Source organism: Passer domesticus, chromosome 10, assembly GCF_036417665.1.
Source record: "Passer domesticus isolate bPasDom1 chromosome 10, bPasDom1.hap1, whole genome shotgun sequence".
NCBI lineage: Eukaryota > Metazoa > Chordata > Aves > Passeriformes > Passeridae > Passer > Passer domesticus.
Window position 1 is genome coordinate 28475172 of NC_087483.1, and position 14041 is coordinate 28489212.

At 42.6% G+C, this 14041-nt stretch overlaps 1 long non-coding RNA gene across 1 annotated transcript in view; it reads left to right on the top strand.

The window, feature by feature from the left end:
* Positions 1–2483: 2483 nt before the first annotated feature.
* Positions 2484–14041, top strand: part of LOC135309456 (uncharacterized) — an 82445-nt gene continuing 70887 nt past the window's right edge. Inside the window, exon 1 of the long non-coding RNA XR_010369719.1 lies at positions 2484–2662. This is a non-coding gene — a long non-coding RNA (uncharacterized LOC135309456). The remainder of the gene's footprint in view (positions 2663–14041) is intronic.

Genomic DNA, 14041 nt, shown 5'->3' on the forward strand with positions numbered 1-14041 from the left:
ACTCAGCAGAAAAGAGGCCAGAGGGAGGAGGTCTCAGACACTTGAGGTTATGCCTGAGGATGGCATGAGTCAAGGAAGGGTTGTAATGTGAAGGGCAGATGTGGAGCTGAACCTGCTCATTTTGGGAGCAAAATTCCTCCTAACACAGTCATTGTTACGCTGACAGCTCCTGCAGAGATCACCTCTGGAGCAGTCTGGGGTTCCCATTACTAATTCTGGGAGCTCAGGGCATGCAGTGTGGTGCAGTAAAGAACAAAAATAAAAGGTCTCAGCTCTGTAAATGACTTCAGATGGTGTGGGCCAAAATAGTACTAGAGAAATAGTACTTAGAATAGTGCAGCTGTTCTGAACAATGCTTACATGGATGAGAGAGCTGCTCTGACTTCAACACTAAGAAAGTTTGCAAACTTTCTGTTTCCTGTTTTGACATTGACATGGTTATTAACAGCAAAACAGACATGAATTTAGGGCAGACATGAAACAAGGCCTGAACATATAATATTCTTTTTGCATTTTACTGAGATAAGACTCCAAAGAATCTCATCCCTCTTCCTGAGGGATGTTCCTCCCTTTTTATTTCTATTTAGCTTGTTAGCAGAAGAATGGGACTGAATTTGGTCCTTCAGTGTAGGCATACCCTGTTCAGCCTGAGAAGCATGTAGATCCATTGTGGGAGTGGGACCCAGGCATTCCACATGATCTGTTTGAGATGGATGAAATAAACTCTATAGAACAGGGAGAACCACAACAATTGCCAATACTGAAATTTAGTTGAGACACCAAAATTAATTTTCTTACTGTTGTGAATAACATCAAAGAAGGCATGCAAAAAGGAAGAAATGAGAATTTTGAGGATTTCCTCCAAAAAAGCAAAATAGCTCTCTTCTCTGTGTTGGGCAAAAAAACCTCCCAAATCTGCCCAAGGAAGACAATCTACAGAATCTCAGGTAATTTCTTGATGGCCCTTGATCCAGCCATTAAATAGGCCTGACATTGTTAATGTATAAGAGCTGGTGTTTTTGCAGCTTGTAGTGGCATGGCTGGGAGCCATATATAGAATTATATAGACAGGATGAAATGTTTCCAAGGGAAAACATGCACAATGAGAATATGCTCTGTTCTTCCCTAAAGCAACAGGCACCGTTGCCAAGCTATGCTCAGTCAAGCTGCTGTACGTACCAGGAAATGGGCTGTCTTCCAATGTAAAGCTATAAAACACGACAGATAAAAGGGGTTGAAATAAAAATAAAGGGAAAGTGGAAACTTTTTTCCTTGCTTATATTTCTCCCTAGACATGGCTAGCCCTTGGAAGATGCTGCCATTATTATCCTCACCATGGCATCCATGAGCTTTCACCAGGCTCTGGCTCCAGTGGCCTTGCCCATCTCCTGCAGCTCAGCAGGTGACCTCCCATTCCACATGCCTGAGTAGCAATTTGCAGGTGGCTCACAGCAGCATTGCTGAGCCAGTACCTAGCTAAATGGGAATGAGAAATTACTCCCCTGGAACAGACCTCTTTTATTCCATGGCCTTTCATCAAGTTCTGAAGGGAAAAAGTGAAAATATTGAAGAGTAGCTATAGAAGGATCGTGTCCCCTCCCCGTGCTTAGTTTCCCCATTATGTGTCAGGTGCAAATATTTCACCCCAGAGCACTGCATGGATGGAACAGTCACTGAGTGCACAGCTCTGTCATCACCACAGGTTACTAACACATCATTGCACATATTGCTGTGTCTTCCCTCAGCCTTGATTGAAATCCAGGATGAAGTGAAGGGACACACACACTGCACACAGACATTCATTCCCTTCCGTCAGAGCTTAGGTGTCAAAAATTGCCATTAACTGCAACAGGTCCAGACAGTGAAGCTGTTTTTGTATGGATGATGATGCCATTAACAACGGGGATGGAGAATGGATGAGGAAGGACAACATTTCTCTATTCCCCCCCAGTTAAAAATTCCATTTGAAAACACCAAAAATGGCATATTTTATCAATGTTAAAACATTATTCTCAAATATTAAATGTAATAACATAAATATGGAATAGAAAGTATCAATACCCATGGTACCTTATGCCCAAATATAAATGTAAGCTGGACAAAAACAAGCTGTGAGTGAACAAATTGAAAAACTTGGAACAAAGTAAGATTTTCTTGCTGCTGTAGCAGCCTGACATTTTTCAGTCACAAATTTACTCAGCGTCACATGTTCCCAAGAAACATTTTGCCTTGAAATGTCCCTTTCCAATGGAAAACAGCTTCTGTCACAACTTTTTTTCAGCCAGCTTTGACTGTGGCCAGCAAGGGCCCATGGGGATCCTCTGGGGATAGCTCAGTGCATTTGCTTGGGAGTACAGCATGCCCTCAAAAGATGGTGCTACAGATTAAGAATAGACAGCATGGGACCCAACATCTCTGCAGCAAAAAAATGAGGAGGAGGAGGATGATTTTTTTCATTAGCTTTTATTCAGCACAATGCCAGGATATTCTGAGAACATGTGTCAGCACTGCTCTCTAAACCTGAAGCACTGGCGCACATGGGCTCATACTGAGGTCTGACATCTCAAGAACCAGCACAATCCTAGTGGAACTGAGAAGTGTTAACTAGAACAGAAGAGGTTTTGAGCCATGGAATTGGCAAACTCAAGGACATGAAGCTCTGGTAAGGGAGATTACTTGAGTTCTGTTTTGTTTAAGGAAGTGCAGACCTGTGTTGCTCTTATCTGTGTCTGGGACTTTCTTGAAGTCCTGTCTCAAGCAGATTTTCTGACATCAGTTATGGTTGTGCTCCTTAACAACCTGTCTTGGGGGATGACTAAGAACATATTCTGGATTTTGTGCTGTAAAAAGCTGTAAACATTTGACATTTCCACTCCTTGTCCCTCCCCACTATAGCACTAAGGAGTTCTCTGGAGATGGACGATAGAAAGATTCGTGTCATACTTAACCTTTGCCTCCCTGCAGATGTGTGAGCAACCAGAATGTGCAGAGCCATGACTCAGAGTGAGGGTAGCCAGTGGAGGGAGATAAAGTTGGGGCCATTTCAACAGTAGAAGCAGGAGGCAGTACAAATTCAGTGAAGTTTTTTTCAGGGGTAAATTATAGGAGGAAATAAGGCCTGCCCCTTCTCAGCAGGACTTCCTCTGCTCTGCTCAGTGTCAGGCATGAAGTAGATGAGAAGTGGGGATGCCTCTCCAAATTGAAGGTGTTTTTAAAAGCCTCAGAGATTTCCAACTTTACCTTTGAAGCAGAGGAAAGAAGGTGATTTGCTCAAAGTCTTCTGGTGAAGGTTTCCCTTGGAAATCCAGCTCCAGCTGGCAACAGCCAAGGTGGCCCTTTGTTGCCTGATCTGCAGGTGAGGGAAAACTGGGCAAGAATCCATTCAAAATCTGGAACAAATGGCCCTACTATAGTGAGCACAGTGGTGTGTCCTCTCTGAGGTTGGTTGGAAAGTGATAAAAAGCACACAGGAGGAGGTGTAAAGCTGAGGATTCCTGTATGCTGATGGTGCAGGCACAGAGAAAAGCACATCAAAAGACATTCATTTGGTGGAGCTGCTATAGGTTTGGGCATGGGGTTATTGCAAAGATATAATTTGCATTTGGAAAATAAGAAATGCACATGCCTGTGGCTTTCCCACTTGCACCTGTGCTCTGCTACTGTGGAAGGTTGTGTGGTAACTCCTTTAACAGGTTTGTGAACCCTCTACTAGCACTTAACATCTCTCATTTTTGAAGCTTCTGGGAGTAGGACAGCAAAGGGGAATTGGGAAGGTGTTTTCTGGGCCAGATGCACACCTGACATTTCTTGCTTGTTCATTTGGCTATCTAAAGCCCCAGCATGCACTTGTAAATGCAGGTGAGGTGCCAAGACTGGGGGTGAGAGGCTGAGCTTTGCTCTCTATGAGTTTGACTTTTAGCCTGATGTGATTATGAAGGTTTATTCAGTTTGTTCAGTTTAATCTGCCAAGCCCCCCCTCCCAAAAATGCCCTCAGACCCTCAAATCTGCCTACTGTTGCAAAATCAGAGCTTGTTATGATACTGAAAGACTACAGAAACAGATGTGAACCCGTTATGAGGGAAGGGTGACGGATGGAATTTCACTTAGGAGTGACTGAATCTGTTAAAAAAAAAAAAAGAAAAGAAAATAAGAACTGCTCTAAGAAAATGCAACCAATAATTAATACAGGGATTGAGCTTGCCTGAGGCTACCTGGAGGCCCAGTGCTTAGGAGAGAGAAAAGAGGATTAGGTACTTCGCTTGTAAGAACAGCACCCATCAGCTGCAGCAGATAAGATAATCGTGCAAGAGCCCTGTGCCTCCTGCCTGGTGGCATTGGCTGGCGGCGTGACTCAAGTTACGTCCACACGCCCACACGGGAGCACAATTAGCGAGGTGCTGCAGGCAGGGCTGCTTTCCTTGGAAAACAGAACTGATCCCTGCAGGTGGAGGCCAGAAGCTGGGAGGTGAGTCTGCTCCAGCAGGGAAGCTGCTGCCATGGAAGGGTATGGCACTGACATTGCCTCCACGCCTGCACAGATCAAAGGGCGTAAGAGTCTGGGGACAGACGCCTTTCAGTGACATGAAGTAGCAACATGAGATTTACGTATTTACTCTGTCCCATGTCCATCAGACCAGGGACAGAGTAAATACGAATAAATATGCGTGTGTGTGTGTGTGTGTGTGTGTGTGTGTGTGTGTTTAACACAGCGTAAAGGCAAACTCAAGAACTCTGCCATGGGATGTAGCTACAAGAACATTTAGCCAGGTTAAAGGGAAAACAGAAAGTCTCTGAATTTTCTGTTGAATACAAGTTTTTTTCGCAGTAACTGGAATGAATTGTCATGATTTTGAAAGAGATGTAGACTCATTGATACCTAGTGTAGGCCAATATTGATTATTAAATAGCAGACAATGACCTAACTTAGGATCTGAGTTTGTTTCATCCCATGAGGGTAAATTCTAGCATTTTACTCCTTTCTGGGGCTCTCCTGGTGCTGCTTACTGTTTGAACCAGGACATGGCAATAGATAAACCTTAGTTCTGCCATTATGTGTGATCCTATGAAATAATCTCCCCTATCTCTCTAGAGAAGTCTGAACTGCATCATCTAGGGCATATGATATGTCTCAATAGTCTCTCCCCAGGGAGCTTCTTACATTTGTCTGGCTCTGCATCCCCAAGACACATCACTGGTGGGAATTCTTCATCCCACTGACAAAACCTTTCCTTGATGTCATGGTGCTTACTCATTGCTTGGAAACCTGCATATGCTTTGCCCTCCTAATCAATTTTTAGAAGTGGCTTGGTGCCATTTGCCCTCCCTTGATCTTTCCAAAAAAAGCAATTCCTTCCAAGCTGGGCAGTGCTGTCCCCCTTTGTCCAGCAAATTATTTATTTATAATTTTTTGAGGGCACAGAAGTTCTCCATCCAGATCCTTGGAGCTATATATACTTGGTGTGCCTTGTTCTCATATTAGGGCTTGCAAATAAGGAAAACATCTTGCTGTGCTGGATCAAGCATTTCACAGCATCGTGCCCTGGCTCCCAAGACAGTTTGTGTTACTGGCCAGCTGCCTCTGCACATGGGTCCAGTTGCATCAGCCCCTACTCCTGCTCAGTAGTCAATGGGCCAAACTCTGCCCTTACTTGGATCCAGGGACAATCTTAGTGGAGCTGCAAAGGTAAAAACAAAATTAGAATTGTGCCTCCTCTTCTGTTCTCCTTCTCCAGGGAGGAGAGGCAGAAGATTAATGGCAGCTTGCTTTGCCCGGTGTTTTCCATCTGTGCAAAGTTATTCACTTGCTGGGATGGTCAGCTCAGGACTGCTCAGATAATTTTGGCCATGCCGATGCTTCCCAGAAAAGTTTATTTTGCATATGTGTATGCTGAAACACCAGTCTTTTAAAAATGCATGCCCCAAATGCTGGTGCCACTAGGTCACACGAAATACTGGTGAAGATGGTGAGATTTGAAAGTTTATTTGAGCTCCTCCTGCAATCAGGAATGTCATAATGAATTTCCATTTTTTATTGGTAGCCCACATAGCTCCAGAAGAATCCTTGGAGGAAAAAATAAATCTTTTGCAGCTTCAGCACCAGCAGGCAAGTAAATCTCTTTCTGCCAAGTGTATTTCTTCTTGAAGTCCTATAGGCATTCTCAGAGTGAAATAATTTTGGTGTCCAATCTATCTGCTTAGTTAAGAATTTACTAGCATTGCATAAGCTTCCCGTAACAAGGTAACCAGATACCAGTTGACTGGTAAAAATAGCTTTCCTGTGTTAGTCAATCCCTAGTTAACTTTCTTCAGCTGTCTTCAAAGATGATATTTAAATCCATCCATCTTCTGGAGGCACGGAGGATACTGATACACAGACAGAGGTACATGTCAGCTCATGATAGTTTGTATTAATTACTAGGCTATATGAGTGTTTGAACACAACTCTGGGAGTGATGGGAATCAGCCTCAAGGGAAGAGTTTGACATCAGGCTTGTCCTGGGATTCTTGAGAAGAAAAGGAAGATAAGCTGAGATACTGAAGGGAAGTTGTTGGAGGGGCCTCCAAGATCTTGTCTTTGCAATGCCAGTAAGTTGAGAGAAAAAGAAATGCTGTGTGTCATACGGGAACTAGATTGCTTTGCAAGGAAAAGGCTGTTCATGTAGACCACATTCTGATCCAGGCCAGAGTAATGTCCCTGGACACAAAAAGTCATGAAAACTGTTTCTTTTTGGACTTGTTCTCAGTATTTCACTTGTCATTCCTTACGATGCAACAACCCTCTCCCTGCTGTATGACTGCTTGCCATGTTTGTGTTCTATAGCCCCTTCATCAAATCCTCTCTTCTTGCTAGATCTTAGTAAGTGATCACACATCTATTTTCGAACTCAGGACCTTCTGTCCAAGCGCAATAAAGAATTGCTGGGAACACACTGCACACTGTAGCTTTTCACTTGTCAAGAGAGGATTAGTCGGCCTCTAGCTTCTATAATCTGCCATTGTTAATTGGGAAACATAATGTCTTAGAGATTATACTGCAGTGGTTGAAGATTCTTGATGGAGTCAGATGATCCACATTGAAGCATAATACAAAAGACAGTAATTTTGAGATCATTAAGATGATATCCTTTTAGAAGGCAAGGATACAAGTATTAGGCAAACTTGGGAACTGAAAGACTAAAACATGGAAAACAATGACTCTGGAAAGTGGTTTGGAACAGTTATTTGAATAAAGGTACCATTTTTTTTTAATGGTCAGGGGAGTAAACCCAGGGGATGCTAGGAAAAAATATCATTGAGGCAGCCTAGGGGAAGGGTATGATCTGCTTAAACTCTAATCTACCACTGCTTACAAGTATGGCTTTTGCTTTAGTTGTCCAGACTTTAAATAGAGCCTTGGAGAACAGAAAGTATTCCAAGTGAGTGAATTGGATGGGCAAAGAATAATGCAAAATCTTGAAAAAACTCCTCTATGAGACAAAGTCACTTTTTTTATCCCGGCATTTCTTGGGTCCTCTGCTTGTTGTCTCAGAGGGTCTTGCTGTGGGCTCGGATCTTTTCATGGTCACCTCTGGCATATTCAGCCAGCACCTTGTTTTCACAGCACAGTTCCTGACTGTCCTGACCCCTGTTTTCAGATGGGTTTGACTGAGACAGCAGGAGGTGGGCAAAGTGACTTTTGGAAGGCTCTGCAGGGTGACTCAGCAGCTTGGCTCGGGTTACATGACCCAGAATCCACTTGGCACAAAATCTGCCTCTTCTCACTGCTGGTCTACTGCTCTGCCTGCTGCAGCACAGCTTGTCCTCGCCCTCACTCACCCTGACCCTTACTATGGGGCTCTGCTTCATCATCCTTTCTGTAGCCACCAAGACAGTTCTTAACTTGGCCAGGGCTTTCCCGTTTCAGCTCCTCCAGGTCTCATTGATCCAGATAAGTCTGAGCTCTGGTCCTGTCTGAAGACAATAGATGGAAGGTACTTTTGCCCCACACTGCCATGTTGCCCCTGGCTAGTCATACACTTCCCACCCCCATGCTCCTGTTCTGCATCAGCCCTTTGGAATTCTTTTCATCTCCAACCCTTGCAACTGACTGCTTCTTCCTGTCTGGATTGAAGTTGAAAGCTCCATTTGTTTAATTTGGCTTTTAATTGACCTCATCCAATGCTTGTTGATGTCTCAGCTAATCTGTGTTTCTCCTCTGCTTATCTGGTGCAGTCCTTTGAAGTCCCCAACACGATAAACTGTCCTGTAAGAGAGAATGAAAGATGAATGAGACAAAATTTCCCATGTAGCTCTCACTGTCCAGTTGATATTTTAGTAGTCCTTCAACTCTGAGGCAAGAAGGAGAAGGAGGCTTCCAAAAGAATATAAAACAATTTATGTTCATCATCACTTAGCTGGAAATTTTTGTGACAACCTCTGCTAAATAGTCACATCATTCACCTCTCCATTTGTCAATAAAAATAGGCACCATGAGCCTGCTCTCCACAGAGGTATTGCAATGCCTGCATCTCAGCATTTGTGAACTGTTCAGACATTGCTGGGGAGGATGGGAGAAAATATGTTGCAGCCAGTGCTGTTTGCTGTTACCTGTTTTGTCTAGGGCAGCTGGGGGAGTCAGATATGAAAATGCCACTGAAATGAGAGTGGGGGAGAAAAGATGAGGGAACATCATGGAAAACACCTCAGGCTACCTCTTCACATAATCAAGCAGAATCACAGGATGGGTGAAGTTGGAAGGGACCTCTGGAGGCTATCTACTCCAACCCCCTTGCTAAAGCAGGTTCACCTACAGTAGATGATATAGGATCATGTCCAGGTGGGTTTTGAACATTTCCAGAGGAGATTCTGCAGCCTCTGTGGGCAGCTTCTTCTAGTGTTCTACCTGATGTTAACTAAGACCAACACCTTCACCTGCCTGTGTCTGCAGAGAACAAATTGGTTTTGTCAGACTTGCTTGCCAGAAGCATGAGCTAAAAAGCCAAGTCAGGTCTGGCTTCTGATCTGAATTCAGACTTTTCAGATAAATGAATTTCTGAGGTCATAAAGCTGGCTGGGACTTGGGGTCCCACCTTAAGTGCAAGTGTCACCATCTCAAGGCATTTGGTTTGCTCTGAACTCCAGGACTTCTACTGGAGGCAGCACAAACATATCTGGAGAGCTCGGATTTAAAAAAGAGGCTCAGCCACCTCAGACTGCTGCTAAAAGCAGTGTTTAGGAATCTGACCTTGGTACCTGAACAGCTAACAGGACTTGGGCTCCTAAGTGGTAGAATGTGTTCTTGCCTTCAATGATAAATCCTTTAAAGCTTCCAATTTTCAAAGTCGAAAATAGCAAGACAAATGCACCCTTAGTGTAATGGATACAGTCCTCATTGATTTCAGCTTTTGGGGCATTATAGTTATGAAAGTGTTCTGTGCAAAGTTTGCAAAGGAATAAAAGACTTTGCAGAGGCACAGCAGGGAGCATTACAAATCAAAGGATAAGTTCTGCAAAGCTATTTGCTCATGAGTCACTGCATGAACAGAGTCCAGGACTCAGAGGAAATAAAAGGGTCTTACTAAAAGCAGCATACCATTGAGTGCGTTTGTATATATGTGCAAAGCCCAGTCTTAGCTCCAGAGGCATCACAAAGACTGAAAAAGTCCATGGCAGGAATTTAACTTGGTTCTGTCAGATACAAGCCTGTTATTTTCATCCTGAGACAGTGAGCTCCACTCTTCACTGCCCAACCCAATTCTGAGTTCAAGAGCTTAACATTTTGAGCTATTCATTGTTAATGTTATTTACTCATAAAAATCACTGTCTGAGAATGCAGAGAAATGCGTTAAAATGTGTAATGCAATGGAAGCTTTGGATCAAACTCAGATCTGTGCCAGCAAAGGAAAAGATCCCATCCCCAGGTACTCTCCAGATGTGCAAAACTAGGCAGTTATATGTGGAGACATAAACTTTTTAACCTTTTTTTCTTAATCTTGAAGTTCCTCATGCAAACTTTTTAATAAAATTGCAGCATAAAAATCCATTGCCAAAGGGCAGAGTGAAATGTTTCAGCTGAAAAAAAAATATTCTAAGAGCTGGTGAGTCACTTAATGTCCAGTTGAGGACTTAGAAAAATTTAAAGAACTGTATGGATATAGAACCATGCTAATCACCTTTGCAGAATGAATATTGGTATCTCCTGTAACAGGTCTTCTCAAAGTGGTCCTCTTTCCAAATTTATTTGCAATGTGTTTCTTGGAAGAAAAAGAGAAAAAGTAATCATGTCTGTCTCCATTCCCCCCTCATAGATACCATCTGGATTGCAGACGAGTCACCCAAATGAAAATTAAGGTTGGTAGGGAAAAAAAAAGCTTCTCATGTGTCTTTCTAAACTGATATTTTCACTATTTGCATTTTGCACCATCTGAAACAACACCAAATTTTCTGGTAGCGAGTGTTTGTTAACATGACTTCTATTTTATTAAGAAGAAAAAAATAATCATGGCAGTCATTTAGCTGTAATGGCCAAGATATAAAATGTCAGTTTTATTTATGGCAAGTAGCTGGGTAGAAAATATGTTCTGGCATCACTTGAGATTTGAAGAACTTTGTTTTTCTTTTTCTCTTACTGCATGAAATAATGCTGTATTCTTAACAAACAAACAAATCAAAACAAAGACAGAAACAGCCCTCCCCAGCAAGAGGGATCATGTTCTTCTCCCCAGACAATGACCTTCAGAGTGAGGGGACCTGCTATAGATGCAAGGACATGAAAACCAAATCATATGCAACAGGGACTTAAACCCATGCTTTCCACCTCTGAATTTACATGGCAATCACTGGATAAATGGGCACTCTGGAACTGCTGTTTTCGGCTCTGTTTTTGAATAAAAATTCCATGCTTGGACGTGAAACTGTTCTTGTCCTAAAAAAAAAAGTGTCACTGAAGTCAGTCCACCCTTGCCACGTGTGCAGCTGTCAATGAACCCATATTTTCCGACAACAAACACTTCCATCGGAAAATTCCTCCACAGTTCTCAATGATGAGCACTAATTTATTCCTTTTCCAAGTACCCAGAGCTGCTCCCAGAGTCAGCAATACCCAGACTGTGGCTGGGAGGATGGCAGCCACTCTGGGACTCATGCATGGCAGCAATCTGGGTTTGTGTTACTGCTACATGAGAGTTACACTGGTGTTGCTCCTGACTTGCATCTCTGGTGAGCCTATGCAGAGGTCTTTAAATCGTTCAAACACCACCTTAATCATCTTCATAAGGAGGTCTGACCAAACTGAAGAACCTAGGATTTCTGGGGGCATATTTTTGCATATAGTTTCATTCTCTCTCTGCTATAATTGATTTCCCTGTGGTTTACCTTTATTTATCTCTTTTCTCAAAGAAGCTTCCTTACAAGGCCACCATGCCACTGACCACAGACAGCTAAAAAGCTGCCCTGGTATGGTCCTCTTACTTGGATGTGAAAAATGACATCAGGCAGAGCCCTGCCTCTTCTTACACTGGTAAATTAGACAAGTCAGGTTCTGTAAGCACTTTTTTTTAGTGCTTCAAAGAGACACTATCTGTCCAAAAAGAGCCGAGTATGGATTTCCAAAAACAGACTTAGATCTTTCAGCCAAGCACATACTGGAGCTCTGGTTCTTCTATCCCATGACAGCAGAATTATAAAAAGCAGGGCAGTCCCTGCTACTTTTTAGCTTCTGCTTCTACTGGCATCCCAGGGTTTCCTTTTCCAATCCAACAGAATTTTGGGACATAGGCCAGAAAATGGATTTTCAAAATCTGGATCTGCACAGCGTGTAGCCCCAGTTTAAATCATCTTTCCCCATTTCTGGACTGGTTGTTCCGGGAGGCTAACGAGGCTTTGTTAGCAGAAGGGTACAATGGTTCTTCTGAATGCTTTTGAGTGGGCAGGCCCTACTTCCAAAAATAGCTTGCTTTTTCTTCTGTTAATTAATGTAGTGTTAATTGCTGCATTTTCCTTAGACTGAGAATCCTCATCTGCAGCATTTGCCAGACATCGTGTGCAAGGGCTGCATGAGCCAGGCATTTTTAGCTCCTCTGGAAATAAAGGTGTTTGAATAAGAAGTGCAACATCCAGAGCAAAACTGTTGGATGGTTTTGCTCCTCCTCCCAGAGGAGCCAGGAGCCCACCTGCTGTCAGAGTGGATTATGAGTTGAGGGTTTTTGAGCATTTTCTATGTAGGTGTCTGTCAGTACCATTTAGGAGAATGGCTCTGGAGGATGTGTGTCTGTGAGAAGGTGGACAAGCAAGCCCCAAAGACTGACAAGCAGGAATCTTTCGACACCCAGGACAGAAGCCCAGCCCAGCACAACTGTATTGTCTGAGGTAGGAGTTCTTCCATGTAGAGTCACCACAGCATCAAAGCTGTTGAAACACATAAAACTCCCTGAAGCATAATGAGATTTCTAGCTTGCAAAGCCATGGGGGAGACTGCAGGAGGTCTTAGAAAGGGCTCAGGCAGAGTGGGTCTTACTTTAGGGTTGGGAGATGGCCTAGGAATTTCTTCCACCTCTGCCTAAAGTGCTTTATTTATAGAAGACTTTGATCTACTGAATGAAGACCTTACTTAAAATACCGTAAATGAATGACAAATCGAAGAAAAATATAAACTGAACATTTTTTTAACAGCAGAACATTTTATCTATTTATTCATGGCCTTGGTTGTCAGTAGCCTGATGCACAAGTCGGGATAACATGCTGACAGATATGTGGTACTCAGTTATAAGCTTGACACAGGATGCGTGAGGTCTATTGGAGCTTATTTTTGATCTTTGAGTGGATTATTGACTTGAATTAATTCATTGCTGATAATGGGACCAAAAAGAGATTGTAGCAGTGAAATATTAGAATAGATGCACTGTGGAAGCCAACTTACCTCTACTGCAGAGCACAAAAAGCACGGGAAAGTGGGATGAGAAGAAAATGCTCCTGTTACCACTTCCTCTCTCAAAAGCTGGACTAATCATGTCACCCTTAAACTTGTGGACCTTAACTGGCAAGGTTGTTCTAAGTAATCATCTAGCAAAACAAAACCCCCCAAATCTCCACATTTCAACCACAGCTGATGTCCAACGAATGCCTGGAATATTTACAAGAACTGAATTTGTACTGCAGCCTTCACAATTTTGTTCCTTGGTATTGCAGTCACATTTACCATGGCAAATGACTGGCATTTACCATGGTAAATGAGTGAAAGAAGAATTTCTAGGGTCATAAAAATCCTGAATGTTCATGTTACGCGTGGTGAATGGTGGGGAGGAGCAAGTACATTCTCTGATGTTACCCCACCAGAATATCACATCCCAGTTTCAAGGACTGATTCAAACTAATTGAAGGCCTATTCAACATATCTGTCCAATAAGTACAGAATATTAATAAATTTAGTGGCAACATATGGGAATGCATCTTGGTACAGAGGGTGTATTAAGAGCTATAATGTGCCAAAAACTACTCTAAATTGTACTGTGTTGGTCTTGAACAACTGCTGAAGTTACTCAGATTATGCTGCGGTCAGAATTGATCATAATACTCAAAGTACAAAAATTAGCATTCCTTGTTGGGCATACACTTACATGTTAAACCAAACTGAAAAATATCTGGGCTAAAGGGTTGCTGTCAGTGTTGCAGACTCATGTACTGTCTCTTCACTGCTGAGGGAAGACATTTTCCTTGAAATTTTATTTTGCGGCTTGAAAAAGACTAAACTCATCCCTGTCCAAAGGCTGCAACACAAACTATGTTGAATATTTTTTTATTTAGAAAAAAAGTGTAAGAAATATAATTCTGGTACCCAGAATAAGGGTCTTCTGTGTTTTTTTCAGCCGAAGAACTGTCATAGTTTTAAGGCCTTATTCTCCTTCTCAGGTTTCTGGTTTAGTAAAATGTTTCAGCACGTGGTTAACTCTAATCACTTAAGTCATCCCATTCAAGTCAGAGCTTAAACACTTTGCTGAATTGTGTTTGAAGTGGGGTATGAGAGCTTGAATTTTCAAAAGTCTCTAATTGCAATTAGCTATGCCA